Below are 11567 nucleotides of genomic sequence, written 5' to 3'. Positions count from 1 at the left end.
TGATACCTTTACGATACATGAAAATAACAATAAGCCTCTTTGTGCCCGCAAAATATAGAAAATTGGCTATCCTTGGATGAGGCATACTGTGTAATGTAATGTGCAAATAGACTTAAGTCACCAAAAATAAAATCTGTTCTGATTAAATCATCTCAATATTAAGCTAATGTATCCTGTAAAGACAAGGTTTTTAAGTTGTTGTATACACCGGGAATTGTTTTATTATAAGCCTAACTGAGAAATAAAATTGTTACAGGTTGTCTTTTTTATCACACATTTTTGGCAGATGAAATATTCCAGTTGGCTGACCCTTGTCAGTGGTGCAGGATGCAGGGCCTGGCAGGTACAGCTGTCTAGTCGTTCGGATGGGACGAAAACCCTTGCCCTGAACCCAGGGGTTAGTGTAGTAACTGCGGATCGTATGGTCGCTCGAATACAGTAGTACTTGGGGAGCAAAGGTTACTTGGATAAATGTTTGTCTTGATTTGAAATTGGATAGCCACTGTGACTCAGTGAGTAAGATGCAAACTCGCACAGCAACGGACAGCTGTCTAGTAGTTTGGATGGTACAAAAAACCGATGCCCCGTGTATACATTGGCGTGCACGCATAACGTCACTTAGCGGTTAGAATTCGATATAAGAGTCGACCAGAGTGCCGCTGCCCGGGAAAAAAAATCCCTGATAACACACTGTATGGTGTATTCCCGATTTCATTAGCCCACTTGGAGCATAACAGTAGGACGTTAAACCCCATTTCAGTTCATTTCATTTCATCCCCAGTGGTCTCATTCCGTTCTACTACATTAACCTCTGGGTTCAGGTAAAGTGACATCATTTTGTCACCACCCGTGGAAAGATGATAAAATTATTTCAACAACCAAACAAACTTCTAAAATATAATAAATTATTCACAGACTATATTTTTACTATCACTCATCTTGTGATCACTGGGGTGTAAATATCACAAAATGTCCAACAAACACAGTTACACCTACAAGAATTATTTGAACTTTCTGACGTAACTTATCACACCGAACCATTGCCACATGGTGTGTACAACAACCGTCAGGGCCCGCTTTAACCATTTTGGTATTTCGTTTGGACGTCTTCTCCAGGGCCGTCTTCAATATCACAGTTTAGGATCAGAACAGTAGAACGTTAAACCCCATTTCATTTCTTCTCCAAGGAACCTCATCACCAATCTGGTTAAAACACAGATCCTATTTCGTTTCGTTTTTATAGTTCAAAATTTCGTTTTACTTGTCTTTACTACACTTGGATCTGGAAGAGTTGTTATTTAACTCGTGTTCTGAATGGTGTCAGGGATAAGCCAATGAAACGGTCTGTTACGGCGAGCTTTAGGCATGTTTTTCACTAGTAACATCAATGCTGATTGGTTAATCAAATGTCTGACATCATAGGGTCATAAGTCGGTCTTTTGACCCCTGACATGACCTATGGCTATAACTTGTCAGATCTTCATGTAGTGTATAAAGTATAAAAAACGAAACGAAATATAGATCTGTATTATAATCAGATTGACATATCACTAAAGCATGAAATATCGCCAGGATGATCAAACCTCCTGGTGGAATACAAATCAAGTGAAATGAATTATTTAAGAACCTATAATTTTTAAAGCACCAACCATTGCATTCACTTTCTGATCACCCATTAAATACAATCTGTACTTTCGAAGACACCGCAAATGACCTTACTCCGTGTTCAATGAGTTTTTCGCACAGTTTTATAATTTGCTGTAATAAGTGTCATATTCTGTGGCATATTATGTGGCATACTGTTTGACACATATCAGTAAGAGTATGTTGCATGTATTTCAATTTGTTTCGCATAATACAAATTCGCGTTGAAGTCATGAACCTTATAATGTATTATAGTGTCCATGATGAAGTATAACTTATGGAATTTAAACTGGCTGTGCCGGGCTATTGCAATTCGCTGCAGAACTTCCAGAAGGTGTCACTCGGCCTCCAAATGTCAATAATTAAGAAATTTGACAAAAACTTTATTTTGTGAATATTTTGAGTGGAATAGTCTGTAAGGAGAAAATTTGAAAGGTATTGTGGCATCTTGTAGCATCGATAACGTTTGTGATCGGAATAATAAAATTCCGATCTCTGGAGAGGTGGAGTTAAAATTCCCCAACAAGATGGTTGTTGTATGTACAGTGTGGTAGCTGTCCTGATTAATATTGGTGTCGGTCATTATCACATATGGTGTTAAAGGACAATAATGGTGTCTGTCATTATTACATATGGTATTAAAGGACAATATTGGTGTCTGTCATTATTACATATGTGATAGAACTCGTTAAACGCGTTCCAAATATAATTTTAACACAGAGATCATTGCTACGATAGATGCGTAATGACGTTTTCAACAATCGGAAGTGAAGTACGCTAAAGGAAAACACGAGTTATCCCTCTATATAACTGACTGTAGTGAAGAGTGATAACAGATACACGGGCGAATTTCTGCTAACTAATGATTCCTTGGGAGACCAAAAGTTGGGAGACTGTAAGAGGATATCTGACAATACAAAAAAGTAATTGAATGTCACTAAGTAATAGAACACGAGAAAAATAGAAATAGTCCGTACATTCCCTTGTTTGTATTCATTCTACACTTAATAAAAACATGGTAATGCATGGACTTTTTCTATTTTTCTTTCCGTGTTCTCTTATCTAGTGACATTCAATTCGTTTTATGAAGTGTCAGATATCCTCTCACAGTCTCTCCAAACAACTATAAACTTAAGGGCAGGGTAAAGTGACACCAGCTTTATGCAAATTAGTCTCGACACCAACATGACTGAATATATTATTTTTACAACACAGAATAGTGGCCCTTGGATACAAAAGTTCAAAATAAACTCCATTACTCACAATATACTATTTCACTGTCAATACCCCTTCAAATCGTACACCCGCGTCTTATCATGTAAACGAAAATTGCAATTTCATCACTTTCTTGCCCAATCGCGGTTTCACCTACAGACAAAACGATAAAACTTGAGGACAGCTATTATCTCTCTATTGCTACTCTATATAGTAGAGTGGTCGAGTCTTAGAGATTTCCGAGCCCTTGCTACCACGGGGTTGGGGTCCGCCATTGTTTTTTTCAATCTTGAAAATGACCCTTTATATGTTTTGACGAGCGATGCGAATAATCGTTAAAACTGACATCATCTACCGTAGTATTATATCGATATGTATATGTTTTATTTATACCACCATACATACAATATCTCTCAAATAACAAAACATGTCATATCTCTCAAATAACATGTCATATCTCTCAAATAACATGTCATATCTCAAAGTTCTGGCTTTAGGATGTATATTATTTTATCGTATTCAACGGCCTAAAAAGATTTTGTTACGTTCTTTGCTTCAGTTTCTTATGTGCATACAGTATTTTCGACAAAGATATGTAAGAAACGAAAGACTGCCGTGCGAAACAAACTAGAAATATTATTCTAGTTTTATGAAGATTCCCCGGAGTAGGATCGCCAGTCCAACCTCGTAGGTTTTCTCCGGGTTCTCCGATTACCTCCAACTGCTAAAGACGCCTACGCGCAAGCGAATTGTTGAAATAAAACTGAACCATGTGTTCGCCCCGAAATGACCTAGTGTGTGTCGAGTGGACGTTAACCCATTTCTCTCTATCTCCCTTTGAAGGTTAGTCAAGGAAAATGTACTTTTCACGTTTTTTATATAATAAAGGATACGATGTTTCATATACCTTCCCAGTGTCGGTATAGCTCTTCTCTGTCGGTATTGTTCAAATTTCAATAATCCATATATTTTATAATTTGTTTTATGAAGCGAATCGAGGACAACATATTTGGGCACCTTTTCTCAAGTGTTTTTTCAGAGAAATGAAAAAAAAAACCAGGGCAATTTGTTGCAATATGACCGACACAGAGAAACAAAAAACGAAAGACAGTCGTGCAGAACGAACAAAATAAATTTCTTCTAGCTATTTGAAGCTGGGGAAAACAGATACCTTTAGTACGTTTTTATATATTAACGGTTTATGTAATGGATACTCAGTTGTACAAAATGTTCACATCTTTTGTTTCTAAGCTATTTGAAGCTGGGGAAAACAGATACCTTTAGTACGTTTTTATATAATAACGGTTTATGTAATCGATACTCAGTTGTACAAAATGTTCACATCTTTTGTTTCTAAACAATGAGCGAAGCGACGTGAAACAGAGAACCCTTAAAGCTGTAAGCTAACTAAACAAGTAGCAAGTTTATAGAGAATTTCGGTTATTAATGAGGGAAACACCCGCACCCAACCTCATGGGTTTCCTCCGGGTTCTCCTGTTTCATCCCACTGCTAAAGACCCCTACGCGCAAGGGAATTATTGAAAATAACTTAAATAAATAGTTATAATTGTACTGTTACTGAACGAGTGTCCAAAACTGGCTAACGTGAATTAACTTTAAATTATTAGAGTTATGTCCCTTAGACAACAACTAAGAATCAAACTAAGATTTTTAAGGGACATTTGTTATGTTTATAGTTATAGTATCCATGGAAATAACACAGTCATGTTTATGGAACAATTACTATGGTTTATTACACTACGACGTTTCAACAAGCTTTCACAAGTCGTTATCAAGCGGGGGGCGGGGAGTGGGGGTGGTTTAAATGGTTAGCACGTGCGCGCTGTATCATAAACTCTGTCATTGAGTCAACCGGCGTGGTATCGATTCCATGGTTGTACATGACCAGGAGTAGGGTCGGATATCCAACCTCATGGGTTTGCTCCGGGTTCTCCTGTTTCATCCCACTGCTAAAGACCCCTACGCGCAAGGGAATTATTGAAATAAAATTAAACCATATGTTAGTCCCAAAAAGATCTAATTTGTGTTGAGTGGACGTTAAACACCAATTCTCTCTCTCTCTCACACTTTCTCTCTCTCTCCGTTATGAAACATATACACAAACAAATTCATGGCATTAACATGGAACAAATAAACAAGATAAGCCAAGCAGCCATTAAACGTCACTCTACTGTAATCCTATACATGTATACACTTAATTGACCAGAAATATTGTTTCAGACCTTCTGATTTCATCAAATTCACAGGTAATCCTGACGTTTTCTCCAACCTGGACCACCCCCTCCCGCCCCGCCCTCTCGAATTCCTGAACTAGTCTCTGGTACATTACTACAATATGATATATTTAATGATAGAGTTTGCCCATGGTTGAAACTAGTTCAACTCTAAATGTCGAACTTTAAACAAACATTTCATTCATTCATTCCTTACGGTACTTGTGTTAAAACTAATCTACACAAGTTATGTGTTGTTTTGCATTGCATTAAAACAAACTTGTGTCGATTTATAAAATCTTGTGTTTTTTTCATATCATTAACACAAGTAATGTGTACCTTCCAAGATTTGTTTTCTTTTTAAAAAAAACACCATACAAAGTCTGAATTCGGGAGTCGTCAAGTTTTAAGAAAAGTAATAAAGGGCTTAATTCACATCTCGAAAATCACATGCTGTTCTTCACTGGAAGGGTGTGAGTACCAATTAATCAGACAATTGCCAGACAGACTTGAATGTTAATTGATGTTAAGTTGTCTGTAAAGTTAAAATGTCTGTCTTTTTTTATTGACCCAATAAACTGATAGATCAAATGAATATATAGTGTACATGTGATTTTCAGCACCCTGGTGTTTTCGAAAATTGATTCAATGTACAATGAACAAAAAAAATGAGTAAAACTCTAAATAATGTAATTGGTTGATGTAATCGAAATTGGGCAGTATTGGTTAACTGAAAAGTAACCAATCAAATTTAATTGATCATCCACGTGTATCTCATAATCGACTTATTGATATAATGGTTCTCCAAGTTATCTATACTTTTTGTCTGCGATATCACTTCGGTGGAAGCGGACGTAAAATACAACTAACTAAGAATAAGTATCTATACTTTAGTCATTGCGACAAATTCTTTCTTTGATATTATATCAGCGACATTCAGTTAGATAGATGTAGTGAAGTTAGCATCAACAGGGTGCTTTAGCCGTGATATTTTAAAAAAAATTATAATGGTCACATAGAATGCCAGACCGCAGGTTTGTAAATTTTTACAAAAAATAAAACTGTGTATTTAATTTAGCATGTATATATTGCTTCTATGTATATAATAATTCGTTTCGTTTAAAACAGTCAGATTTAGAACTACTGCCACTGACTGCACCGGAAGTCTATTTATATAATGGCGCCACAAAGAAAATTTTTTTGATGTGTTCTAAAAGTGTTCCGATAATTCAGCAATCTAATGAATCTGTCTTAATTTTTCTGAAATCGTGCTTAATTATTATTAGCTAATCGGCGCTACACCGTTGTTCAAATACTTATAATTGCAAGAAACCCCCGACTAGGACCAGTAGGTAAGAATCTGTCTTGATTTTATAGTAATACCCGGTTGCAATTATTGGCCGCCATCTTTGATTTTTATAGACGTTCGGGCAAAAGGAGAAATGTATATCCAGACATGGACTATAGCTAGATACTAACTTTTGTGTTAGTTGTTTAGTTGAAATGTAATCTTATTTCTGTAAAAGAAAAAAACAACAAACAAATCAGCCGTTTTTTTTATATCAATGTCATCAATGTGTAGGCCTAATATTAGACTTTCAATGATTCAGAAGTTTGTCTACAGTTTCGTTATTTTTTTTCCCAGTCATTGATGTTAGCATGTACTACACAAAGAAAAACAGGTAACAGAATTTCATTTCCTTTTAATATATTTTTTTAATAATGGCCAATAATTGTTATTGTATGTAACACGAAAAGTATTTATCTCTGTAGAGAGAGGGCGAGTAAATGGGGTTTAAAGTTCACTAAATTCACTTGACACAAACTATGCCATTCATTTCCTTGTATTAAATTGGTCGAATCAAGTAGGTCCATGCTATATATATGTCCTAGAATCAAGTAGGACAGGTAGTCTTCTTCCGCCCTTTTTCTGAACACTGTCTCATTCTATTGCCATCTGTGTATGTTGTGTTATATTAATTCTGCATAATTAACTCTAGTTAACCTAGTTAACTCTATAATAATAAATGAATTTAATATATAAATAAATAAAAAAAATATAAATAAACCAATAATATATTTGTAGTTTAATATGTTTTATCTTATCATTACAGGCAAAGCATGAAGCCAAAGGAAATGTTTTTACCAAGGCATGTTCCTCAATAGCGGAGAGAGTTTTATCCAGTGTCGGTTCTGCAGAAGAACCCATTCATAGCAGACCACCCATTGCAGCACTTGTAAGGTCGCTATAAAGAACCCGACAGACTCTGCGACCAAAAGATCCCACTGACGTGTCGTCAAGCGTAAGTACTCATGCAATTAAATACCCATGTATATAAGAATTTATTAACATGTAATTAAATGTACAATTTTATTTATTTATTAACATGTACTTAAATGTACTTTTTTATTTATTTTTTGTTTTAGCTTGACGAAGATTTCATCGATCATAGTGCACCGGGATTTTATCAAAAAAGAGTAAAAGTTGGGGAAAGGCGCCATCACATTTTTTGTACTGATAGACAGATGCAACTACTCGCACGCGCAAAAACTTGGTATATGGATGCAACTTTTCGGGTGGTGAACAAGCCATGGTCTCAGCTGTTTTCCGTTATATAAATAATATCAATCTGTCTACCACACAAATTTAACAGATACAAATGCATGTTATTCCACAGGTAGACAGACAGGGCCTCCTTTGAAGGGACTCAGTGAAGGGAACGCAGTTGGTTTAGAGTTTGTCTGACCCCTTTGAATATTTGCGTCTCATCTTCAATGAAAACAATCATGTTGCTCTCATGCTGTTCTCAACTAGAATCAAACATATATCGTACCTGAGATTTGTTAGCATGTTCCACACAACCCAACATTTATCGGCACCGGGATTAAGGGTGTATATCTTTGTTTCTAACGCTTATTGGGAATACGCCACGGAAACTACAATAAAAACTTATTTACAAAAACATTCTAAAGAGGGAAAACTGACATATTTCAAGCTTTACTGTATTTAAAGAAATAATTTAAATCAGCCGGCTGAAACCCCGTCTCCGCTATTTGTTCAGTCATTCTTTAGGTATAGTGCCAGTTTCCACCGACAATGATATTGCAAACAAGTGTCCAATCTATAAAAGCATACATTCCTACAAAATGTTTCTTTAGTCAAGTGAAACAATAAATTCATAACTATGCGAGGGTGTGGTGAGTAAATTCGTGGTAACAAGTGTGAATAGGCTAATGTGACATAGAACAAGGTCACATTGATGTTGACAAATACGTAAGACGATATGAACATCAACTAAAAAGATATGTAATGTGATTCAGCTGCAAGGTGATATATGCATATATGAAGCATAGATAATTAAAACTTCTATTCAAGTTAAACCAACTGTATCTATTTATTTAAGTCTTACGTCGAGCTGAATACATTTTATGATTTATTTTCATCTATTGGTGGTTAACAGTGTGTAACTAAAAACTAAAATTGGATCTTATTATTGCCAATGATATAATGTACATGTAATAGCAAGTGTATATATATTTTTTGTTCAGTCTGTACACAGTAACATATCTGAGAACCATATTATTATCATTTCTGCCCAAGGCTCCCTGTGCCTTATAGTTAGCAGTGATACAAGGCAATTACCAATTTTCCATGTTCTTGGCCTGAAGAAATAAAATAATAAAAGTCAAGTTTTTATTATTATGCAAGTGGAAAAATACAATTATTCATAGTATGATTTGAATAAATACAACTGATTTGAAGTTGGAATTATTATTTGTCTAAGATGACTGGGCATTTACAAATTGAAATAGCTACTCTTCATCAAGAAAATACATGAATATTTTTCCCAATTCACCTGGATTTTATTGTAGGTCTTTATACGTGAAATAGCTTTATTTAACGTCGGCTACCACCGAAGTGATATTGCAGAAAATTAACAAATTCGGATTCCCTTTTAAAGGAAATTGACTGCACTATCGCTGGATTGTATTATATAGGTCATGTCAGTTTTTTTCAAAATGGCGCCCAGAACACAAAACAAACATTGCAATTCAGGGCTGACTGGTGTCGAGGCTGTATCCTAAGAATGATTTTTTGAATATTTAATCACACAGAAACACAAGTATGCACATGCAGTTATGATATAATATTAAATTAGCTTACCTCAAATACCTCGAAATATACTGTTTGGTCAGTTTGTCCGCCCGCCATATTTCTATTAGTCACACATCCTTCGGCCAATTAAAATGGACGTATATTTTGTTTTAACCGAAACGAAAAATTTGCGTTATAAATAGTAAACGAGCTTGATTGACCGACCACTGCTAATGTTTTTTCGTGAAACGGTATAACTGCAATCAACACACGGCCGCCATTCTCGATGATTGACAACTCACGTTTTTCCTCATCCACCAAAGAACCGTTAGGTTTCTTTGAACATACTGTAATAACATTGGGATTATCAGTTAATCAGCTTTAATTATCCCGCTTTGATCGTTGCCATTTCTTATATTTTCCACAAAAAACCTTTGCCTTGTACGCACTAATTTATCAATTGGTATTGCCATCTACGACAAGCATGTCAACGTGCAGCTCACGGATTATCGTTAACAATTTCTAGGGGCTTGTAAAAAAAAGATTGCATGTCGTGTAAATATTTTTTTTGTTTTTTGTGTAGGTCATTTTCAAATAAATTCATCAGCATATTATTCGTTTTAAATAAATATAAAAGTTTTATGAGAAACGATGATTATCAAAGAACCGTAAGTGCAACTAATGTTTTATCGTTTGGTTGAGCCTTTTACTAACCACGTGTTTCATGTTAATAAATATTTTCTTTCGTGTTTTGTTTGAATTGGCCTATTTTTTAATAAATTATCCCGAGTCCCAAACGTCGTTAACCCGAGTCCCAAACGACGTATACCAAAGTCCCAAACGTCGTATACCGGAGTCCCAAATGTCGTGGTCATATTTTTTTGAGTCCCAAATGACGCGAGTCCCAAATGACGTGAGTCCCAAATGACATGTAATCAACCTAGAGTTGTTGTTAGTGTTTGTCGGATAGATCCTTTATACTTACTGGCGCTAGGTAATTTCGAGGCTAATATTGTTCAATTTTATTTGAATGATTTGCTTGCGCGTACCGTAGGAGTGTATTAGAAACAGGTTCGAGAACGGCTGAAGAACATGAAAACACTTTCATGAGTCTCGAACATGAGAGAACGGTATCCATGGTAACAAGATGAATTAAATTTATACAATCTGTTACGATAACTTGTTTAGTATTTACTTCGCTATTAAGCATAATTTTGATAAATTATGACACCGTTTTACTCCTTTTCAATTCTTTGGATGACGATTACATCACCTTTTGATACGCCCTCGTCCGTAGGTTTGTCCGTCGTCTACAGAACTGATTATTTTGAAATTGATATGTTGTTTATTTTAATGAGATGAATCCTATTTAATTTCAATAATTTCTGTTAGTTTCTTCTGGAGTTATGGCCCTTGTTTCACTTTGTGAAATTCATTTAAATCTTTTAAATTAGTGAAACGAAGACGTCTATTAAATTTCTGCGATTTCTGTGAATTATGTCTAGATTTGTGGCCCTTGTTTCACTTTTTCGAACCTTGTGAACGCACGAACAACAAAATTATCATCCGATTTGTATGAAAATTGTATGCATTATTTAAATTAGTAAAACACAAAACAAAAAAATCTGTCAAATTTTAACAATTAAGGCCCTTGTTTCAGTTTGTAGAACCATTGTAAACCCACAAACGACGAAAATTATAATCTTGTATGAAATTTTCTTGTAAATGCCCACATTACCTACAAAAGAATGAATATGCGACAATCCCTGTTGACTGCGCAAACGATTAAACTGCTGTGGGCATATGTTTCGTTGCCTGGCAACCTAACTTACTTGATGTTATACTGGCCACATACTACATCCAATTTTCGAACGGTATTAAACTTCTAAATTAATAAATGCACCCATGATGCTGTTTTCTCAGCAGTTATCGATGCGTCGACCTTTGTAAACCCACAAACGACGAAAATTATAATCTTGTATGAAATTTTCTTGTAAATGCCCACATTACCTACAAAAGAATGAATATGCGACAATCCCTGTTGACTGCGCAAACGATTAAACTGCTGTGGGCATATGTTTCGTTGCCTGGCAACCTAACTTACTTGATGTTATACTGGCTACATACTACATCCAATTTTCGAACGGTATTAAACTTTTAAATTAATAAATGCACCCATGATGCTGTTTTCTCAGCAGTTATCGATACGTCGACCATGTTTGTTCTCCCTCACACCAGCTATGAGGTAGTGTGGGATTTGAGAACGGCAATGTGTTCGTGAACGCATTCCAGACTGCTCAAGTCCGACAAGAACCCATTCTCCGTCCGTTCTCTGCACCGGAACACTGTTTCGAATACACCCTAGGGGTATTTAGCAA

The 11567-nt window shown here is 35.6% G+C and overlaps 2 long non-coding RNA genes across 3 annotated transcripts; one reads left to right on the top strand and one right to left on the bottom strand.

The window, feature by feature from the left end:
• The first annotated feature begins 6723 nt into the window (after window positions 1-6723).
• Window positions 6724-7695, top strand: LOC126823603 (uncharacterized). Of its 2 annotated transcripts, none has more exons than XR_007681230.2 (3): window positions 6724-6775; window positions 7208-7396; window positions 7521-7695. It is a non-coding gene; the product is annotated as an uncharacterized LOC126823603 (long non-coding RNA). The 2 variants fall into 2 exon arrangements; XR_007681231.2 differs by lacking the exon at window positions 6724-6775 and adding an exon at window positions 6805-7054.
• A 774-nt stretch (window positions 7696-8469) lies between these two features.
• LOC126823565 (uncharacterized) lies at window positions 8470-9613 on the bottom strand. The gene is made up of 2 exons (XR_007681221.2): window positions 9259-9613; window positions 8470-8756 (listed from the first exon to the last, which is right to left on the bottom strand). It is a non-coding gene; the product is annotated as an uncharacterized LOC126823565 (long non-coding RNA).
• Between the last annotated feature and the right edge of the window lie 1954 nt (window positions 9614-11567).

Source organism: Patella vulgata, chromosome 6, assembly GCF_932274485.2.
Source record: "Patella vulgata chromosome 6, xgPatVulg1.2, whole genome shotgun sequence".
NCBI lineage: Eukaryota > Metazoa > Mollusca > Gastropoda > Patellidae > Patella > Patella vulgata.
Note: the sequence above shows the minus strand (reverse complement) of the source record. Positions and strands in the feature narration are given on the sequence as shown.